The sequence below is a fragment of the Dipodomys spectabilis genome, unplaced genomic scaffold, assembly GCF_019054845.1.
Source record: "Dipodomys spectabilis isolate Male_0828 unplaced genomic scaffold, ASM1905484v1 ptg000125l, whole genome shotgun sequence".
NCBI lineage: Eukaryota > Metazoa > Chordata > Mammalia > Rodentia > Heteromyidae > Dipodomys > Dipodomys spectabilis.
This window is the reverse complement of record NW_024870802.1, coordinates 9,329,938-9,350,266: the sequence shown is the minus strand read 5'-3', so window position 1 is coordinate 9,350,266 and position 20,329 is coordinate 9,329,938.

The window sequence follows — 20,329 nt, the reverse complement described above, 5'->3', positions numbered from 1 at the left end:
GTGGGGAGTTATGCTCCCCTTTCCTGGGGGTGGAGTAGCCATGTAAATTACGTGAATGCTTCAGCACAGGAGTTTTGCCTCTTTCCTTTTGCTTTGGAAGTTATTAAGATTTATTTGCATCAGTATGGACTGATAGGCTTTTAATATTTTGGGTTATTGTTTATTTGTTTAGACAAGAGTTTGCTTCTAGCCCACATTGATCTCATACTTATCTTCCTGCCTCAGTTTCTTTTGTCTTTTTTCTGTTGGCCATAGGGCTTAAAATCTGGGCCTGAGCGCTGTCCCTCAGCTCTTCAGCTCAAAGCTAGAGTTCTACTACTTGAGCTACAGTACCACTTCTGGCCTTTTCTGCTTATGTGGTGCTGAATAATTTAACCCAGGGCTTCATGTATGCAAGGCAAACACTCTACCACCGAGCCATCTTCCCAGCCCTTGCCTCAGTTTCATGAATGCTAGGATTACAGGCATGTGTACCACCTCTGACTTTTGGGTTACTTTATTGATTTTGTTGAAATAGGCTTTCCCTATTCACTTACTTTCTACTGCCAGCAGGCTGTATGGAATACTGCAATTAATTAGGTACAAAAAGCTTTCTTGAAATCAGAAGCTCTTAGAAGCAGACTCTGTATCCACCTACTGATACCATGTGATGAGGTAAGATGTCAGTAAGGAAAACTTGGAGTGCCAGAGGGCATAAATTAGGCTTTGGGTCCCTCAGGATAGCCTTGTCTCCTGGAGGCTGGGAGGAAACATTCTGGGGAGCATGCCACAGGTCCTTTGTGAAGGCAGACTGTACTACAACCAAGAACAGGAAGTGGAGGCCACCTTGTATCCAGCAGCTGGAGAGAGGATGGCTTCCAAGCTCAGCCTTCAGGGCCTTTACTCTTCAAGCTCCTAAACTTGACCCTAATTCTGCATATGCAAATTTTTTTAATGAGGGCTTTTCAAGTCACTCAAACTCAATACCCTGTCTGGTTTATTAAATAAAGGAGCATGTTGAGCAAAGCCTGAGGCCTTGAGTAAAAGTCTTAGTAGCTGCCCAAGAATATAATGTGGTCCAGTGAGTGTTCTCAACTCTGATCTCTAACTACTTGACCTAGGGGGAGAAGCTAGTGAGCGATGTCTTTTCTGAAGTATGAGTTGACAGGGAAAGAGCTCTAACTCCACCTTCCCCACCAAACGGTAGATGTGGGAGCAGGGAGCTCATTCAAGAGAGAAGGAATCAAGGAAGATTACAGGAAAGAGGGAGTTGGGACCATCCTGGCATTCTTCTCAGACAGCTCATTTTTACCTTTGACCTTGGTAACTGCACCCTCAGGTGTTGATGGTCTTGAGCTGCTTCTCATTGAACTGCTTTGAAGTGTTGGTGCCGTTAGGGTGGGCAAGGAAGGAGGTTACTAGCTAGAGGGTGATTCAAGCTAAATCAGGCTTAGTTGAACCACTGAAGCTCAGAGGAAGCTCAGGGGGACAGGCCACTCAGCATTTGCCAGGCAATGGCACTAATTAGGAGGCTCACAGCAACCACTGAAATGTTTGTGACATGAACTGAGTGATTTTTAAAAAGTGTTATTTACTTACATATGATAAGCAAGTGAGAATAGTAATCAGTCTTCCCTTGGAGCCTTTGGGTTTAGCCTGGCTACAATAACGGAGGAGAAGAGAAGGCAAAGATGTGAGGCAAATTTGTGGGAAATAAGGGATCAGAGAAATTTCTTCTGGAAGTCATTCTATCTACATTTCTGTGCTCCCATGCATACATGGATGTGTCCATGCATGTACCATATCTATCCATCCATCCATCCAACCCGCCATCCATACACCCATCTGTCTGTCCATCCACCATTTTCCACCTATATACAATGATATGATCAAATTCTCTTTCCGCACAGAACAAGGACCTCCCTGAGGAGGCTGGGAAGGTGGCTCAGTGGTAGAGCTCATGCCTTGCATGCATGAGGCTCTGGTTTGATTCCTCAGCACCACATAAGCAGAAAAAAAAAGCCAGAAGTGGCACTGTGACTCAAGTGGTAGAGCGCTAGCCTTGAGGTGAAGAGCTAAGGGACAGTGCCCAGATCCAGAGTTTAGGCCCAAGACCAGACCCCCCAAAAAACAAAACAAAACAAAAAAAAGAAATCAGATTTCTAACCCTCAAGTCCCTTCTGTTTCTACAATCAGTTGGTCAAACAACTCTTGCTTGAGTTCTCCCTATTCTCTCTCAACTCCTATCCCCTCCCATGCCCCATGGCCCCTTGCCTGCCCTCTACTAGAAGTCACAAAGGATTAGCAATAAATGAGAAGACAGTTCCATCCTCAAGAAATTGCAGCTATAATTGAGAAGACAGGAACATCCACTCTGGAAAGAATGCAGTTCACGATATAAAAATAGTTGATGGCATCTCTAATGTGTGTGGACAGTGAGTGGTACTAGATGGCCACAGGAATAAAAGAGGTAGGCAGCTCATGTTTCAAGGGAGTGGATGACACAAAGTGGAAGAAAACAAAGAGACATAGGAAGAGAAGCTGGGTTTAATGGCTCAAACCTATAATCCTAGCTACTTGAGAGGCAAGATTGGAATTGGGGGGGCCGGGGAGAAAAGTATGAGGTCTCATGTCAACCAGTAGCTGGGTGTGGTAGCAAGTTCCTGTCATCTTAGTAACATGAGGAAACAAGAAGCAAGGATCTTAGTCTGGTCCAGGCAATAAAGTGGCTATGTTCTTGAAAATAACCAAATGCACAAAGAGGTTAGGAGCATGACTCAAGTGGTAGAGTCCCTGTCTAGCAAAGATGAAGTCTTGAGTTCAAATCCTAATTCCATCCCAATAAAGGAGAGGAATAATGTCATGAGTTTTTGCTCTGATGGTTAGCGTTCCCATTTTGCAGATGAGGAAATGAAGGCACATTGAGAGGTTACAACAGCATGCTTGATGCTACCCTGCAGGAATAGAGCTGACTCTGAAGCTGGAGTCTCAGACTCTAAAGCTGTCTCTACTCAGCTTTCCTTCTGGCTGAGAGTAGCTAGGAGGGTACGACCATGTGACTTTTTCTTCCTGAAAGCCTGGCTGTGGTGCCGTCAGGTGCCAGGTCAACATTTGACTCCCTGGGCAATGTCTGTTTCTGACTTGGTTTTAATCTGACCAGTGTCTAGCACCATTGCCTAACATACCTTTTCCCAGCAGAGTGGCATAGATGGAGTTATTTATCATGTTTATTGCTATTTGAGGATATGTAAGCTCTTCTAAGGTACAAAATTGTTCCTGATCACTGATCTGCTCCTTGTGGACTTGAATTCTCTCCAGAACACAAGGACCTTGGTTTCACAGGTCAGTAAAGAAACCTGCCACAGGTTTTATTTTTTTCCTGCCTAATGCCACAAACCCAGACTTCATTTTGGTCTGGTCTGTCCTGGTCTCATCTCAGACCTGGGGGAGGGGTGGGGTCTAAGATGTTCTGGTGACTCCTGGACCACAGTGCTGTCCCCTGCCTTGCTGAGGAATGCTTACCTTGGCTGGGGGTGGGGGTGGGGGTGGTGGCCAAGAACCCTTTGAAGCCCTTTTCAGGCTTGCTTTGGCTCCTTTGGTAAGCCAAGCCTGACCCCAAAAGGGAGAGAGTCCTTCTTCTGGGTATGTGACTTAAAATAATGAGGCAGTTGTCTTAGTAAGAAGAGACAAATAAATCACCAGGAAGGGATTTTCACAGGTCAGCAGGTTTGGACTCGGATACATTAATGTGGAAAATTACTTTTCCCTCGGAATTGGGTGGGGGTGGGGGTGCGGGTTAGGAAAGGGCGGGGGCTTCAGGGCAGAGCTTCTGGTCTGAGCCATGTTGTTCAGTTCCCCAGAACCCAACTGTGAAGTCCATCTCATGTCTAGCTCGCTGGGCCCTGCCCCTCCTCACTGCCCACGGCACGCTCTCGGCTCTTGTTCCACATTCAAGTCCTTCAGACAGTTCCCTTTCCCTCTGTTCCTTCTAGAAACATCCCCCCTCACTTTCCATTATGGTTCTAGGTCGTCCTGACAGTCAGACTTACTGCTTTTCTTAAGAGATATCCCCAACATCCTCTCAGTCTATCCCCTTCTAGAAACTTCCACTCATTCCTCACCGAGTATCTGTTCAGAGTGCTGCTTTGTGTGAGCTTAGTACCACAGCACCTGAGATTATCAGCTGAAAAGAGGAATTTTGTTGTTGTTGTTCACAGTACTGGAGGTTTCCGTGCATGGTGGGCCTTGTTGCCTTTGGTCCAGTGGTGGGGTAGTTCATCATGGTAGGAGCCCACAGCAGAGAAATCCTATCCATCTCACAGTCCACAGACAGATGCAAAACTGATGGAGGAAGGGTGTCTGTATGCTGGTGGAAGGTCACTCTGGTGTCTTTTCTCTCTCTCTTTCTACACTCTCCCTCCTGGTTTCTACATAGTTCAAGCAAGGCTGGATTTTCCATGCCTTGCTAAGTATTCTAAGATAACAAGGAGATAACAGTGAATAGCATAGGGTTATGAAGGAATGGATTATTTGGCTATCTTTGTACCCCATCTGCATCCCTTTTCCCAGCTGACCTCTGGAAACTGGACAGGGAAGTGAAGAGCCAGGCCCATACTATCCAATGGTCCAAGTCAGGCGTAGACACGTAGGAGCTATGTAGCCTGGTAAGAGGTCACATATGGTGAGGCTAAGGCAAGAGGAGGAGCAGCGGGCGCTACTGCTGGCCATTGTATGCTGTAGCAGGAACAAGCGGGCACCTTGCCTGGCACAGTGCCTGTGGGACCAGGTTCACTCACCTTTAGCTTATAACCCCACTTCTTCATCCCCTCTCCTGGCTCTTGGTTACTTCTTGAAGCCACACTTCTCCATCCAACCACCTGTTTCCAGGCTGGGAATGAAGCCACTTAGCCCTCCTACCAGTGTGGTACTGGACATCGGGGCGCTTCCTCTCACATCTGCCTCAGCATTATGGCATCCCCCAGCTTCCTCCTCAGAACAACTCCTTCAGATTGCAGAAAAGTCACCCCCATAGCCATGCATCCACCCTGGGGGAGAGGCTGGAGAGGAGGAGGGGTGAGAAATCATGCTATTACAATGCCAACAGCCTCTTCCACCATCTGGCAGCTCAAGTAACACTCCCTGTGGAAGCAAAGCACTCTGGGCTTTCTGATTGAATAGAGATACTCAGAATATAATGAAGCTATCTGGATGACAGCACTCATTTACTGGACATCCATATGGCCATGCCCACTCTGAGTGATGCGATGTGTGTCCTCTCATAATGAATCTGACTCCAATCAGCATGTTTTCAGGTAAGGAAACTGAGGCATGGAGATACTACATACCTGGTCCAAGCTTACAGAACTAGGAGATAGTAGAATCAGGATGTGAACCTAGGCAGCCTGACCCTTGCCTTCAACATGTCACTACTTTGCTCCCAGAATGGCTACCTCTGTCCTTGGTTTAAAGAAAAATGAAACTTAGTTCAGAGTGGCAAAAAGAGTTGCCCTAGAACACACAGCTAGTGAAGAGCAGGGATGAATTAGGATCTTGGGTATGTAACGCTTACCTGGTCTTGTTATGTTTTAAGGGTATGGTCTGTCCAGGCCTTTTAGCCCCTGGGAGATGGGAGTGGGCTGGTTTTATGGCCTCAGGGCTGGTATTGGAGCAGAGTCTGCAGGAAGATGCTGACCCTGTCTGCTGCTGCTGCTGCTGCTGCTACTGCTGTTGGCAGAGATGAAGAGGCACGATGGGCCAGCTCTGAGCCTGGGCAACCTGCCAAAGCTGCCAACATGAACTTGCATTTTGTCATCTGCTCCCTTTGCCTGATTTAATACAACCTTAAATAATAAAGGGGCAGGGGGAAAGGGGGAGCGAGGGAGAAACAACCCAGCCAAGATTCTATGTAACAATCTCATCAAACTTGGCGTTTTTCCCTTTGCCATTTGACAAGCAATTTCTCGTCTGATGTAAACATATTTTAATGATGATTTCGGGCTGAGCAGCACCCAGAGCTGTGTGTGTCGCTTTCCTCCAGCTCCCTCTGGTCCTCAGATGGAAGCAGAATGATGCCTGTAACCATGGCAATTCTCTAATGTTCTTCTTCCGTAAAGCACGAACGTAGGGGAGTCCTCATCATGGCTTCTTGGAGGAGAAAACAAAGCTGTCCCTAACTGGGCAAGACAGGGTGGTGGGGAGCGAGGAGAAGAGAAAAAGGGAACTTTACACTGCTTTGAAATAAACCACATCAGAACTGACTCAGTCCAAAGCATGGCTCCAAAATTTAAGTAAGATGCAGTCTGGGCCAGGCACTAAGGAGAAGCCTTAAATTTTAGTTGAAAGTAGGAAGGGCTAGAGGCAGGAGAGAGCGGTACAGAGAGAAAGGATTTAGGGAATCATGAGGAATAATGTAATAATGTCAAGTGACTGGATGGCTGAGATATTGGAAGGGTTGAAAGTTCTGCTCTGCCCTGGCGTGAGACATAGGAGGATGTATAGGTCGTTCTGTGTGGAGAATGTTCCCTTCACTGCTAGGAATGCTTTCTCCAAAATGTCAGTATCAATAGTACTTGATGAATAAATTGAATAAACTAGCAAAGGAAGGAGTGGCTCAAAATTTTTAAATCATTTTTTTCTTTTGATGTTCCTGGGGTTTGAACTTAGGGTCTAGTAGTTGCTAGGCAGGCGCTCGATCATGTAAGCCACATTCTAACCCTTTTAGCTGTCATTATTTTTCAAATAGGGTTTCCAGCTTATGCCCTCATCAGTTTGGGCCATGATCCTTCTATTTATGTTTCTGTTGTAGCTGGGATGACAGGTAATGCTACCATGTTTAGCATTTATTGTTTGAGATGAGCAGTGTCATGAATTTTTTTTTTTTTGCCTCAACTGGCCTGCAACCACAATCCTCCCAATTTTTGCTTCCTGAATAGCTAGGGAAGCTAGATATCATTTATTTAGCCAAGTTAAAATTTCAGCTTCTTGAAGAGTATGTGTGTATTTTTCATTACTATAACATATGCCTAGGATTATCAATTTATAAAGAGAAAAGGTTAATTTTTCCCATAGAGAGGTTTCAGTACATGACCAGTTGGCCCTGTTTGGATGAGGTAGTACATCTTAGTAAGAGCACATATTGGAACAAATTCACTCACTTCACAGCAAGGAAGCAAGAGAGAGGGGGAAAGAAAGAGAGAGAGAAAGAGAGAGAGAGAGGGAGAGAGAGAGAGGAGGGTGAGAGGGAGAGAGAGAGAAAGAGGGGGAGGAGAGACAAGGTTCCACTTCTTCATGTCCAAAATGACCCAAAGGCCTTCCACTCGGCCATATTTCCTAAAGTTTGTATATCTCCTCATAATTGCACCAAGCTGATTATAGCGCATTTACACAGGCCTTTGGATTTATTCATGATCCAAAGTTTAAAGAGTATTGATTATGTTGAGAATATAAATATAATAAAAGGTATAGTTTGTGTGTGTGTGTGTGTGTGTGTGTGTGTGTATGTGTGTGTGTGCTGGTATTGGTTCTTGAACTCAGTTCTCAATTTTAGCCTTTTCACTCTACTATTTGAGCCACAGCTCCATTTATGGCTTTTTGGTGGTTACTTGGAAATAAAAGTCTCATGGACTTTTCTTCCTGAGCTGGTGATCTCAGCCTTCAGAGTAGCTAGGATTACAGGCGTGAGTCACTGGCGCCTGGCTTATAGTTATGAGTTCTCACTTCAAAACTGAACTCATAAAAATCACACATTGGATGTCTTTTCAGAATAGTTACCGAACCCTTAGCTATCACTAGAGCCCACATGGAAAGACAGTGAGGAGGAAGGATCAGCAGTGAGGAAAAGGTCTTGCATCCAGCTATGCAACTGAGAATTGAGATTGATCTGAAGAGAAATATGGCTGCAGATCTTCCAAGTTCTAGGAAGATCCTGAAGGTGAACCCTTTGGAGCCTGGAAGAGTCCAGCAACTCTGAAAAAATAAAGAACATAGCTCCTCCTCCAGGGAGAGAGTGGCGGTGTGTAGAGTGGACATCAGCTTGACACTTCGCAACATTTCTGCTGTCCTTGGCTGCCACATGAGAGCTACCTTGTGTGATTTTGCTGTCACCAACTGGCCTTGTTGGTTCCCACAATCACAGAAGAATATTTCCTATATTCTCAGGATGTCACTTTCTTTTTTTATGTTTTTTTAATTGCAAAATTACTGTATAGAGGGGTTACAGTTACATGAGTAAGGTAATGAGTACATTTCCTATGGAGCATTGTTACCTCCTCCTTTGTTTTTCCCCAACCATCCCTTCCCTCCCCCCAACTCCTCCCCTCCCCCCAGGATGTAAAGTTCATTTTCAACATAGTGTCTTGTACATCTCATTGTTACAATAGCATTTTGCTATTTCCTTTCCCTTCCCCCAAATTAGAAAAATGTATGTACACTATGCATGGCATCAAATACAGTGACAACAGGGGTTATACTGTGGGGGAAGAACATTACAAAGGAAACAAAAAATCTATAGTACATTAAAAACAACAGCAACAAAGAAAAACCCTCGTGTCCATATCTTTTTTTTTTTATGTATGTATGTATCTCACATTTTCTTTTTTATTTTTTTAATTTAATTTTATTTTATTTGAGAACATACTGTACAGAGGGGTTACAATTACATGGGCAGGATAATGCATACATTTCTTACCAAGCATTGCAGCCTCCTCCTTTGTTTACCCTTCACCTCCCTTCCCACCCTCCCCCCTCCCCCCCACCCAATCAAACCCCCCCTCCACCCCCCCACTCCGACATTGTAAAGCTGGTTTTGACATGACATTTTGTACTTCTCATTGTTGCAACAGGTCCACCTGAATCCTTAAACGACTTGTTTGTCCCCATCTCCTCCACATGTTATACTGACATCAAATATAGTGAAAGCGGGGGTTACACTGTGGGGGAGGGACATACAAAGCAACAAAGAAATAATCTTATAAATGCGTTAGAAACACATGCATGAAAGAAACAAAAACATTAAAATACATATTTGAGGGTTCGTTTTCCTAACATCACATTCTCTGACTTTTTCCGCTTGACTCATATCTATACTAGATATTGCAAATAAGGGAAACCATGGGACCTATGTTTCTTTGGGCCTGGCTTACTTCACTTAATATAATTTTTTCCAAGCCTTTCCATTTCCTAACAAATGGGGAAATGTCATTCTTTCTGATGGAGGCATAGAATTCCATTGTGTATATATACCACATTTCTCGTGTCCATATCTTGAGGTTGATTTCACTTAGCATCATTTTATATGGTCATATATACATAGCTTTTGACCTTTTCTTCTTGTCCTATACATACATTAGTTATTGCAAATAAGGGAAACCATGGGATCTATGTTTCTTTGGGCATGGCTTACTTCATTTAATGTAATTTTTTCCAAGTCTTTTTCAGGACTTTACTTTCTAACAGCAAAGGCCTGAATTACATTTATCTTTGTACCTGCCAGGCTTACCAAAGTCCGAGGATCTTGATACTAGTTTGGATTATATGATGTCTCAAATTCTCTTCAGTACAATCATGTGGGTAATCTAGTGTTTGCATTTTCACTAGTTCTGTGATGGCTAAACTTGATTGTCAACTTGAGTGGGAGGAAACTTACATTAGTAGGGCACACCTCTGATTGTTTGTGAAGGAATTTCCAGAAAGGTTTTATGAAAGGGGGAAGACGTCCTCTAAAAAAGAGCAGGCTGGTCTGGCTTACTTCATATAACATATTTTTTTCCAAGTCTTTCCATTTCCTAACAAATGGGGCAGTGTCATTCTTTCTGATGGAAGCATAGAATTCCATTGTGTGTGTGTGTGTGTCTGTGTGTGTGTGTAAAATCACATTTCTTGATCCATTCATCTACTGAGGGACATCTGGGTTGGTTCCATATCTTAGCTATGGTGAATAATGCTGTAATAAACATAGTTGTGCTGGTAGCTCTAGTCTGTCCTTGTTTGTGATCATTTGGGTAAATGCTCAAGTGGGATTGCTGGGTCATAGGGGAGCTCTATGTGGAGTCTTGAGGAAACTCCATACTGCTTTCCAGAGTATTGAACAAGTTTACACTCCCACCAACAATGCAGTAGGGTTCCCTTTTGGCCATATCCTCTCCAGCATCTGTTGTTATTAGATTTCTTGGTTATAGCCATTCTAACTGGGGTGAGGTTATAGGTACCATGGTTTCCCTTATTTGCAATAACTAGTATACATCTAGGATAATCCAACCAGACAAGCAGAAAAGATCAAAAGCTATGTACATATGACCATATAAGATGATGCTAAGTGAAATGAACGGCAAGATATGGACAAAAGAGGGTTTTTCTTTGTTTCTGTGATTTTTAATGTACTTATAATGTACTATGTGATTTTTTTGTTTCTTTTGTAGATTCTTCCCCCTTATGGTATAACCCCTGTTTTCAATATATTTGATTCTGGTGCCCTGCATCTTGTATATACATTTTTATAATTTGGGGAGGGGAAGGGAAATTACAAAGTGCTGAAACAAGGATTCAAGTTGACCCATTGTAACAAGATGTACAAGATACTATGTTGAAAATGAACTTTACAACTTCGAGGGTAAGGAGGGAGGAGTTGGGGAGGTGCGGAGGGAAGGGATACTAGGGGAAAAACAAACGAGGGGGTAACAATGCTTGATAGGAAGCATTACCTTACTCATTACCTTACTCATATAACTGTAATCCCTCTGTATAGCATCTTTACAATTAGAAAACAAAAAGAGCAGGCCGGGCACTGGTGGCTCACGCCTGTAATCCTAGTTACTCAGGAGGCTGAGATCTGAGGATAGCGGTTCAAAACCAGCCTGGGCAGGAAAGTCCGTGAGACTCTTATCTCCAATAAACCACCAGAAAACCAGAAGTAGTACTGTGGCTTAAGTGGTAGAGCTTTCACCTTGATCTGAAGAGCTGAGGGACAGTGCCAAGGCCCAGAGTTCAAGCTCCATGATGTACAAACAAAAAGAGCAGCATGGATCCATCGGCTGGGGGCCCAGATGGGAAAGGCAAAAAGAGAGCAAGCAAACACAGGCCAGTCCCTCTCTGACTCTGTTTCTCTCTTTCTCTGTCTCTTTCTATCTTGTCATGTGAGAACAAAGCAAGGAGCTGGCTGTCTGTACCCTGAAGGAGGGAGGAAGGCCCTCACCAGAATCTGACTTATTCCCACCCCAACCTCAGACTTTTTGCATGATGATCTTTGAGAAATAAGTTTGTGTTGTTTATATAAGCCACTCAGTCTATCCTACTTTGTCATGGACACCTGAAGTGTCTAAGATACAATATCTAAGTGTCCATTAGTGAACACATACAGACAAATATTGGTTAGCCTAAAAGAAGAATAAAAATCTGATCCATGCGTAGTATGGATGAGCCTTGAAAACATGATACTAAGTGAACTAAATGACAGTTTAAGACTAGGAATGGGGAAATGGAGAGTGGTTATCTAACTAGTAGAGTTTCAGTCTGGAAAGATGACAAAGTCCTGGAGATGGATAATAATGACAGTCACACAGTGGTGTTGGGTGTGCTTGACCCACTGTGAAGCATGAAGCCCAGGTGGCCCCTGGGTTGTATGCTTCACAGTGGGCCAAATCACTTTATGCTTATGTGCAATTTACCACAATAAAGCATTGAAAATAACAAAGCAAGTCAGTCAGCATAAAGCATTGTCTGGGTACCGACAGGCATGGTTGGTTATGATGAGTGGTTGAAGGGCGAGAGAGGGCTGAGGAGGAAGAGGTGAGGGCTTTGTGAGTCATGGCTGCCTGTGCTGGAGGTTTTCTGTCTGAGTCTGCAGTCCAGGCAGCTGCCATGGGGCCGCATCTTATCCATAGAGAAGGGTTGATAGGTGTGCTCCATGCCTGTGCATGTTGGTATGTAACATGGTTGCCTTCAGTGATGAGCATCAGATGCTGGCTAGATGTTCTTGGTCTACCCTTCCAGATCCACCCATCCTCTGGCTGCTCCAAGTTCCAGAGGCTAACTGCTAAGGACCACTCAGCAACCTTGTCTTTGTCTTTCAAGAGAGTCTGCTCAGTGGGACGGGCCAGCAGTGTCAGGAAGACTAGAGGCCAGGAAGGTCAGGGATACTCTTCCTGTTGATTTAGCTCTGGTACTTTATTGCCTTCACATGAGAATCCCTGATAGCAGATGGGAAGAGGGGGTAGAAAAGAAGACCTTCCCTTACTTTTTTTTTTCTTTCATACAAGACTTACTGGAAATTTCCCACCATACTTCTGCTTGCATTTTATGTGGTCAGAACGTGGCTGCCCAGGGAGGCCAGGAAATGTAATTTTTATTCCCGGAGACAGCACATCAGAATAAATCTCAGGCTTCTGTCTCTAATGAAGAAGGAGGAGTGAATGCTAAAGTCTGCGGGCCGTGTCAGCCTGGACCTGACTGAAGCTCCTCATTGCCAACACGGGTGCATGCAGTGTCAGCTGGCTCTTTGTTCATCCACGAGTTTGGGTCCAGCTAGGCTGGCTAAGTCTCCTTTTGAGTTGGGACAGGTGGTTAAGGTTTCACCACTGCACAGGGGGAGATCAAGAAGCAGAGCAGACTGCAGTGCAGACAGGAAGCTCAAGGCCTGTTTGTGAGTGTGTGCCTCCCATCTCTGCTGCTAGTCACTATGAGTGATGGTTGTTACCATGATGGTGGGTATCTAGGCCACATTATCTGACACATACAACTTGGTTGAAATTTCCTCCTAGGAACTGGCCTTGAGATAAAGCAGTCTGTACCCTCCATACACTGGAGGGGTTGGGAAGTTTTCTGTTCATCAAACAGGACGTACTTGCAATAACTGGAGAACCCACTAATGCTCTAGGAAGGGGAGTAATTCTGTGTAGACTCTGAAGCCTTTGGAATGAACCAGATGAATTCTTCTGCTTCTCAGTGGAGCACAGAGCCAAGCAAAGGGGGTAGCGCAATGCAAACCCAGAAATGATGCTGGGTGGGGGTCATGCACTAAAGGTCATCACAGAATATTCTGCACGAGGGACACTAGGTTCTTACATCTCCAGCTTTGAATCTCATTCTATCTTTTCTGTTTGTCCTCAGGCAATGTATCTCCGCCTCTCTGAGCTTCAATATCTTCATTTATAAAGGGCAGCTAGGAGCAGAGCCTCACTGATTGGATCACAGCGGATAAGTGAGAAAACATACACCACCTTCTTAGCCCAGTGTGGTACGCAATGCATGGGTGAGGGTTCTAGAAATGCCCACGGTGTCCTTCAGTGCCATTTCCAACCAGTAGAGTTTGGCGGCCTCTCAGCACACAGAGAGTTACAGCTGTTTCAGAGGATTTAGGAAGTAGCCTAGGAGCCCGGGGAGGGGCTAGGGAGGAGGAGAGGGCTGTGGCACGCAGGTAAGATGCTCCGATTCCCTTGCTCCTGAATTATTCATGGAAACAGCTTTAGAATAATTGGAGGCCATTTTTCATTATCATTATTTCCCGGAGAGACGAGTCTGTTGCTGAAATCTGAAGTGGGGAAGTATATTCGATTCCTCTTAGATTGCTTTCTGTAAAACTGCTTAGAGATGGTCCCAAATCAGTGCCTCATTTGGGGAGGCGTGAAAGCCAAGGTAGAATAATTCTACTTGGTTAATTACTTCCCAAAGTGAGGAGGAGCACGGAGGGAGGGAGAAAGGGAGGGAGGGATGGAGGGAGGGATACCTGAGGAGAACTATGGACAGAAAGAGGACAGAGGGCTGATTGGATCTGGGGGAGATGATTCGGGTCCAGAAGTCCTGGGCCTGCAAGATGTGATGTTAGCCCAGGCTCTGAGTGTTTTGTGGTGGAGAGGGGGGACAATGAGGACGTGCCTCCCCTTGGTCTCCAGCCTCACCCTGGTATTTGCCCCCCCCCCCCACCAGAGGCATAGGGGACTGAAGAGATGCTCCACCATGGAGTGGCTTTGGGCAAGTGCTATTCCAGTGTCTAGGCCTCAGTTTCCCTTTCTGATAAAGGAGGCTATGGCATGCATGTTTTGGAGAATTGTTGTACAGGTGGATTGAGATAACAGACCCAACCAGCCAGCATACAAATGCTAAGAGGAAGAGTTGCAATCTGTTAACAACGCTTTCTCAACTCCCTGTTCCCCCTCATCGCCCCTCCCCCTCCCCCTGGTTAGAGACCGAGACCTAGGGGTTAAGCAGTGTTCTTTGGTCCAGTGAAGATAGATCCCTCAGTTAGTGGCCATGCTTTTAATCATAATAAATTAATTCTCTGTTTGTGTGTCAAACTTTAAAAATTCCATGTATAAACAAGATCATGTAATAAAGCTGGAGTTGGGAGAGATGGGTAAGAATGTATTGGTCCAAGATTCCAAAATCTGCTAGATAAGAGGACTAAGTAAGTTCTAAAGCTCTTGTGATGAGTCTAGCTAATAACGATGCATGGTGCAGCTGAGAATTGCTGGAAGAGTCGATTTTCACCTCGCACACACACACATACACACACACACACTCATGCTATGAAGTGATGGATATGTTAATTAGCCTGATTTACCCATTCCACTGTATACACATACATCAAAACATCATGCTGTACAGGATAAATATACTCCATTTTTATTTCTCAATTAAGAAACTCTCTAAGTTGGGTTTGGATGAATGCATCTGCTTAAAGCTGGGTTAGTGGGCTGGGAAGGGAGGGGTCCGAATCTGACAACCTTGGGTTGTAAGTGGGTGGGAGACCAGGGGAGATGAGGGACAGAGAAAGGAGGATGGATGAGCTAGGACCTGACATTCTTGCTAAAGGCCAGTTTGAAGGCACATCATTGCTGCGTGCTCACGCTGGTACAGTTTGGGGGTGTAGGAAGGCTCTGGGACCACCCAACCCCACCTGGCCCCAGCCGCCCACTCACTGCTTCAACCAGTAATTTCTGGTATATATAGGTCTGCCTCAGTAGGACAGAGAGAGAGGGGGGGGGAGGGAGGGAAGGAGGGAGGGAAAGAGGAAGATAGAGGGAGAGGGAGAGAGAGGGGGCAGGGAGGGCTTGTGCAGCTCTGTTTGCTGAGTGGCCACTGTGAGGTAGGCCTGGTGGGCGCCTTGCAGAGAGGACGTCTGAATTCCATCATTGTAAGTGAAGATTAAATAGTAGAGAGAATGAGGCTTTGCTGGCAGCCTCTGGATTAACAGCTTGTGGATGTCAATAATCAGTTTAAAGTTGTCTTCCTCACGTGTTCCAGGAACTGGGCTCTCTATGATGCGATGGGCTATGGCCAGGTTGCTGGGAATGTTGGAAAGTCGGGTCATAAGCTATCACCTCTCTGGGAGGAATCACCTGCTCTAGACTGTGAGCTGCAATCGATAGGCCCCAGAGGAAGTGAATGGGGAGAACCAAGTCACCAGCAAGGAAAACAGGTGTGAGAGACAGAGCTAGAGAACCCTGATGTGACATCATCGAGTACCCAGATCTAAACCGGCCTGCGTGGCCCATAGAAGTTTCAATGAAATGTGTCCATCGGTGCTCCCTTTTAGCTTCACACGGTGTAAGCTGGACTTGGACAACGTCCAGCGTGCTCACTAATATCAAGGTCACATATTGGCCTTCACCAATGAAAACAATCCTTTTGTCTGCTGGGCTGTTCTAAACTGGAGTCTGTCACACCCTTCCCTTTCTGCCAGGAGTGGGGTGAGGTGAGGTTGATTTTCTTGTCATTTGTCACCTGTATTTGCTCTATGGCTGGTCAATTTATAACGGGTGTGACATTGGGACGGCCCTCATTCTCCCACACAGAGACACTGATGGCTCTGGGCAGAGTTGGGGAGGCCAGGTTGGGTTAATAGTTAGGTGTCAATCTCCCCCACAGTTTGAGCGTGCACAGGTATTTTTGGTACTGGAAATGTATTATTTATTGTTTTATTTACGTATTTTTGCCATTTCTGGCGTTGTTTTCGCACGGGTTCTCCTTTTCCTTGTTGTTCCTCCTCTCTTAGCCTCTTGAGATCTCTAGGTCCCCTCTTTGCCCTGGGGGGGACTGAGAACGTTCCTGCACATTTAGCAAATTCTGCAACGGGTGTATTTTTAGTTGGCTTGTTTGCATCTGTTCTCTGCCTGCTCCCTTTCTGATTGACACCTGCTGGGTGAGAGGCGCGGGAGCGGAACTTTACTGTGGGAGCTATTTGGCTATGGTGGCTGGCTGCACAGCATCCCTCTGATTGTCTCCAGCCTGCGAGGGGCATGGAGATTTCCATGTCTGTTAGCTCACCTGGAATGCCTCTGTTCAGGTGGATGGCAAGGTGGGGGGTAAACCGGGCTTGTTTACTTCCTCTCTGTGGCTGGTAGTGGGTGAAGGAAATCAGAAGCTGGCTGTGCTTGTTAAAGCCTTCCTGGGGTGAAGGGTGGGAAGCGACAGAGAAGTGTTTGGGGGTGCACAGAGCTCTTGAGTAGAGAGACTCCTCATGGCAGAGGTGCAGTGGAGGCCGCCCACCCGCTCTGTTGGAGGCACTCAGGGCCCTTGGCAGATGACAGAATGTGTGGAAGCGGTTCCAGGGCCGGGCAGGAGCCCTGTGGCCCATTCTACAGGAAGAGTTGTTGCTTTTCATCAGGGGCAGATGGGGGGGGGACAGTTTAAGGGGACCAACAATGAGTGGTGAAGCCCTTGGGGATGAGAACAGAATGAAACTGTTTCTTCACCTTTCCCAGCCATGCACCTGGGGGAGGAACGCTGTCTGCTATTGGGATGATAGCTGTCTGCTGGGATGATAGCTGATCTCCGTCCCCTCCATTTTCTGTCTGTGGGAACTGAATGAGGGAGACTTAGTGATGCAATCCATGGCTGCCGGCCACCCACAGGGCTGGAGAAGTAGGAAAGAGGGTGGTGAGTGGTTCAGGAAGGAGAAACGCTATCCAGATCTCCATGTACCTGCTTGCTCCCAAGGGACTTACTAGGAAGTAAGAGGAAGAGAGACACCCCTGGTTAAGGCAGCAGTGACTCGTGCACAGGCTTTTCGACTGCACTTCAGAGGATGCAGGCACACAATCAAGAGAATGCAAAGGAAAAGAGAGCTCCTCCCTTGACTCTAACCCCATGCCACAGTGTTAGCAGTGAGACATATATCCCTCCTTCCTTTCCCTTCTGCTCACTCAGCATATTTAGATGTTTATAAAATATTCAGAAAGTAGTTTTCTTCAAAAATGGCATTACAGAATGGGTATAACCCTGTAATCAATTTTTTTCTCACTAAAAGTGAAATGGCTATCTTTTCGAGATCAATCAATATATATGGCCCCAACTCATTCTTTTTTTTTATTGCTTCTTAGTATTTCATAGTATCCATATATAAAGATCTTGCAAAAAGAAACATCATCTGTTTTGAGTTCCTGGTGACTTAACAAGTGCAAATATGCCATAAATCTGTCTCACTTTGGGTCTCCAAGTATTTCTAGGCCAGGGGAGACTGTTAAGGCTTTAGCCTGGGACAGGAGAACTCATGGATAAGGTAGTCCATGGATAGTGTGTAGGTGATCTAGACTCTCATTGGTTTAAGGAAAGCTGTGCCTCTTCCCAGAAGGCTTCCTGGAGGAGAGGTGGCTGAGCTGGACTTTGCAGGAAGAGAAGAGTTCCGGTTTAGGAAGACACAGCCACATGGATGAGTTACTAACAAAGCCTGATGAGTGAAAGGGTATGATGGACGGATGAAGGCTGGACAGTGCCATTCACAAGTGCTACATTAGCTCCTACAAAGAGAAGAACGAATGTCATTTGGAGTTCTTGAAATCAGTTGGTTCCCCCTGTCCCCGACTACTTCCCTACCCCCCCTCCACCACAAGTGAGTTAATTATCCCTTTGGCTCCTAATTTCTTCGCACTCTTGATTTGTGATTTGTGTAACAAACTCCATTTTTATTGTAAGCGCAGATGTCAGCTTGAGTTCTGTCTGCATCGGATGATCACAAGGTTGTGCTCAGGCATGTCTCTGTTAATGAGCTTTGACGTGATACCCATTAGGCAGCGAATACCATGAGACCCCCAGGTCTGCTCTCATCCCAAGGACAGCTCAGCACAGGCTCTGCCCTGCTCCCAGGGGTAGCAGCGGGGAGGGGGGAGGAAGAAAGTCCTCATCATTTGTGTGGTGTGGGGGAGTAGGCTTCGCTCTCTCTGGGCACACAAGGGGTTTATCTGCTTTGTCTGCATCTCCTTATCTTGACCTCTGCTTTCTTCTGATCCCTTAGCCTTATCTCCATTTCCTATGTCCAGGCATTCCCTGGAGCTCTCCAGTTGTACCCATCCTTCTTGCTTTTGGAAATTCTTCTAAATCTGTTTATTTTTCTGACCTCCTTCTGGGCCCATGGCTGCTTAAGTTTCTTATCCAGGGTAACTTTGGTACAGCCTCAACTCTTCAAGTTGTGTCCAACTTGAAGACACATTTCCTTTCTGCTCCTGCCTTCAGTTCTGAACTGCGGCACCTCAGAACCCCTAATCTCTTTTTGTTTTTTATAACTCTTCAACTCTTCCAAGGTTTAGGAACATGAAAATTCGTGACAATGTACCACCCACCTCAGTGTGAAGTTCTACTTTTTTGGACTTTTCCTTTAGAAGATTCGAGGAATCTTGGCAACTCTGATAAAGAAGGGGAAAAAAGGACACAAAAATGGATGCAGTCCCCTTTGAGTGAGGAAAAGACCTCTGAATTATGAGCTCTGGGAGTGGGGAATCAGAGTCTCACCTTCAAGAGGTGGTGCTGGGAATTGCTTTTCCTTTCATGGCCCTACACAAACTGCTGAACTATCTCCTCTCATTATTGGGAGCCTATATAAAAGCTGGTAAATTTTTATTGCAGGTGTATTATAGCGTTACTTTAACCATCTCCGGCCCCGCCCTGTTCTCCTACCACTTGGCAGCCGTGAGGGATGGATTTCATATACAGTTTGCAGCTGCCAGGAGGCCCTATTTGAGCAGGAAGGGCAGCAAGGATTCAACTTTGGGTTCCCCCTGACTCCTGAGTTCCCACACCATCCTGCATTGGTTCCTAACTTTTTCAGGGCCTTGCTTGGTCCAGGATGATGCATGAAGCTCATAGGGCTTCCTGCATTTAGGGAGGAAGAGTCCTCCTGTGGGAAAGTGGTTACCCATGGTTCTCAATTTGGGGAGCTTCATGAAGAAAGCTCTAGAGAAAGCTGGAGGGGTAGCCTGAGTGGAGTAGGGATGTGTTGGAAGGCAGAAGTGTCACACGCCCCCTGGGGACTCAGGGATAGGTACCTCTGCCATATGTGACTCAGGCCTCTGAACCAGAAGGCAGAGAATGGAGGTTGGTGTGTGGGGGAGTGGCGAGTGGAGGCTTATGGGCTCTGAAATTATTGAAAGGATTTGCATCTCATCCTTGCTTCCTCTTTTGTTAGCTGCAGGTCCTTGGGTCAATAACGTCTCCTTGTGGCTTCATGTTTGACTAGAACTAATATTCCATAGGAAGGGATTAAATGCAAAAACAACAAATCTCCCGGTGTTGGTCCTGACATGGAATAAATGCTAATTGATGTGGAGACTCTCCTTGAATCTGATTTAAGCTTTTTCTGCTTCATCATGGCTTTCCCCTGGCGTTCAGTTCTCAGTGGTCCACCTGTGTTAATTTTTATGGAAATGCTGGTACCAGCTGAAACACTATATCTCTTGCAAGGTCACCTTGAAAACTCTTAAGTGTCCATGGTTTTTCCCTCCCATTAAGTTTTCATGACTGATTAGTTTCTTGTGTGTTTGACTTCATTTGATCTTTTCCTGTACTTGCAACCTGTTTACTGCAACTAACTGATCTCTCTCAGATGGCTATCTGGAATAAAGGCCAGAATTGAGATTCTAGATAATGAGGAGATGATTTGAACTTCTCAAACATCCTTTATTATCCATCCAAATTAAGTCATGGATTTGATAGTTGGCAGTAAGGGTCACCCAGCCAGCATAAAAGGAGCTATAACTTGCCCTCTAGGTCGAGGGTCAGTAAATACCTGCCTGCAGGTGAAATCCCATTCACTGTCTGTTTTTGTAAATACAATTTTATTGAAACAGTTCTATGTGCTGGTGTACAAATTGACTATGGATGTTTTTGTGTGACGACAGAGAGTTGAGTAATTTCCTCAGAGGCCATGTGGCTTATCTTAACAAAGGCTATATTTATTATCTAGCCCTTCACAGATAAAGTTTGGTGAGCACTACTCTGGCTTGTCTTCTCACAATGTGTGTCGAGATCCTCCAGGAGGACAGAGATGCGTTAACTCCTTGCAATCCAGAAGGCAAGCCACCCAGGGGAGCTACTCATCCCCTGGGGAGACTGTGCCCCATCAACAACCAATATGCTGGGTGTCCAA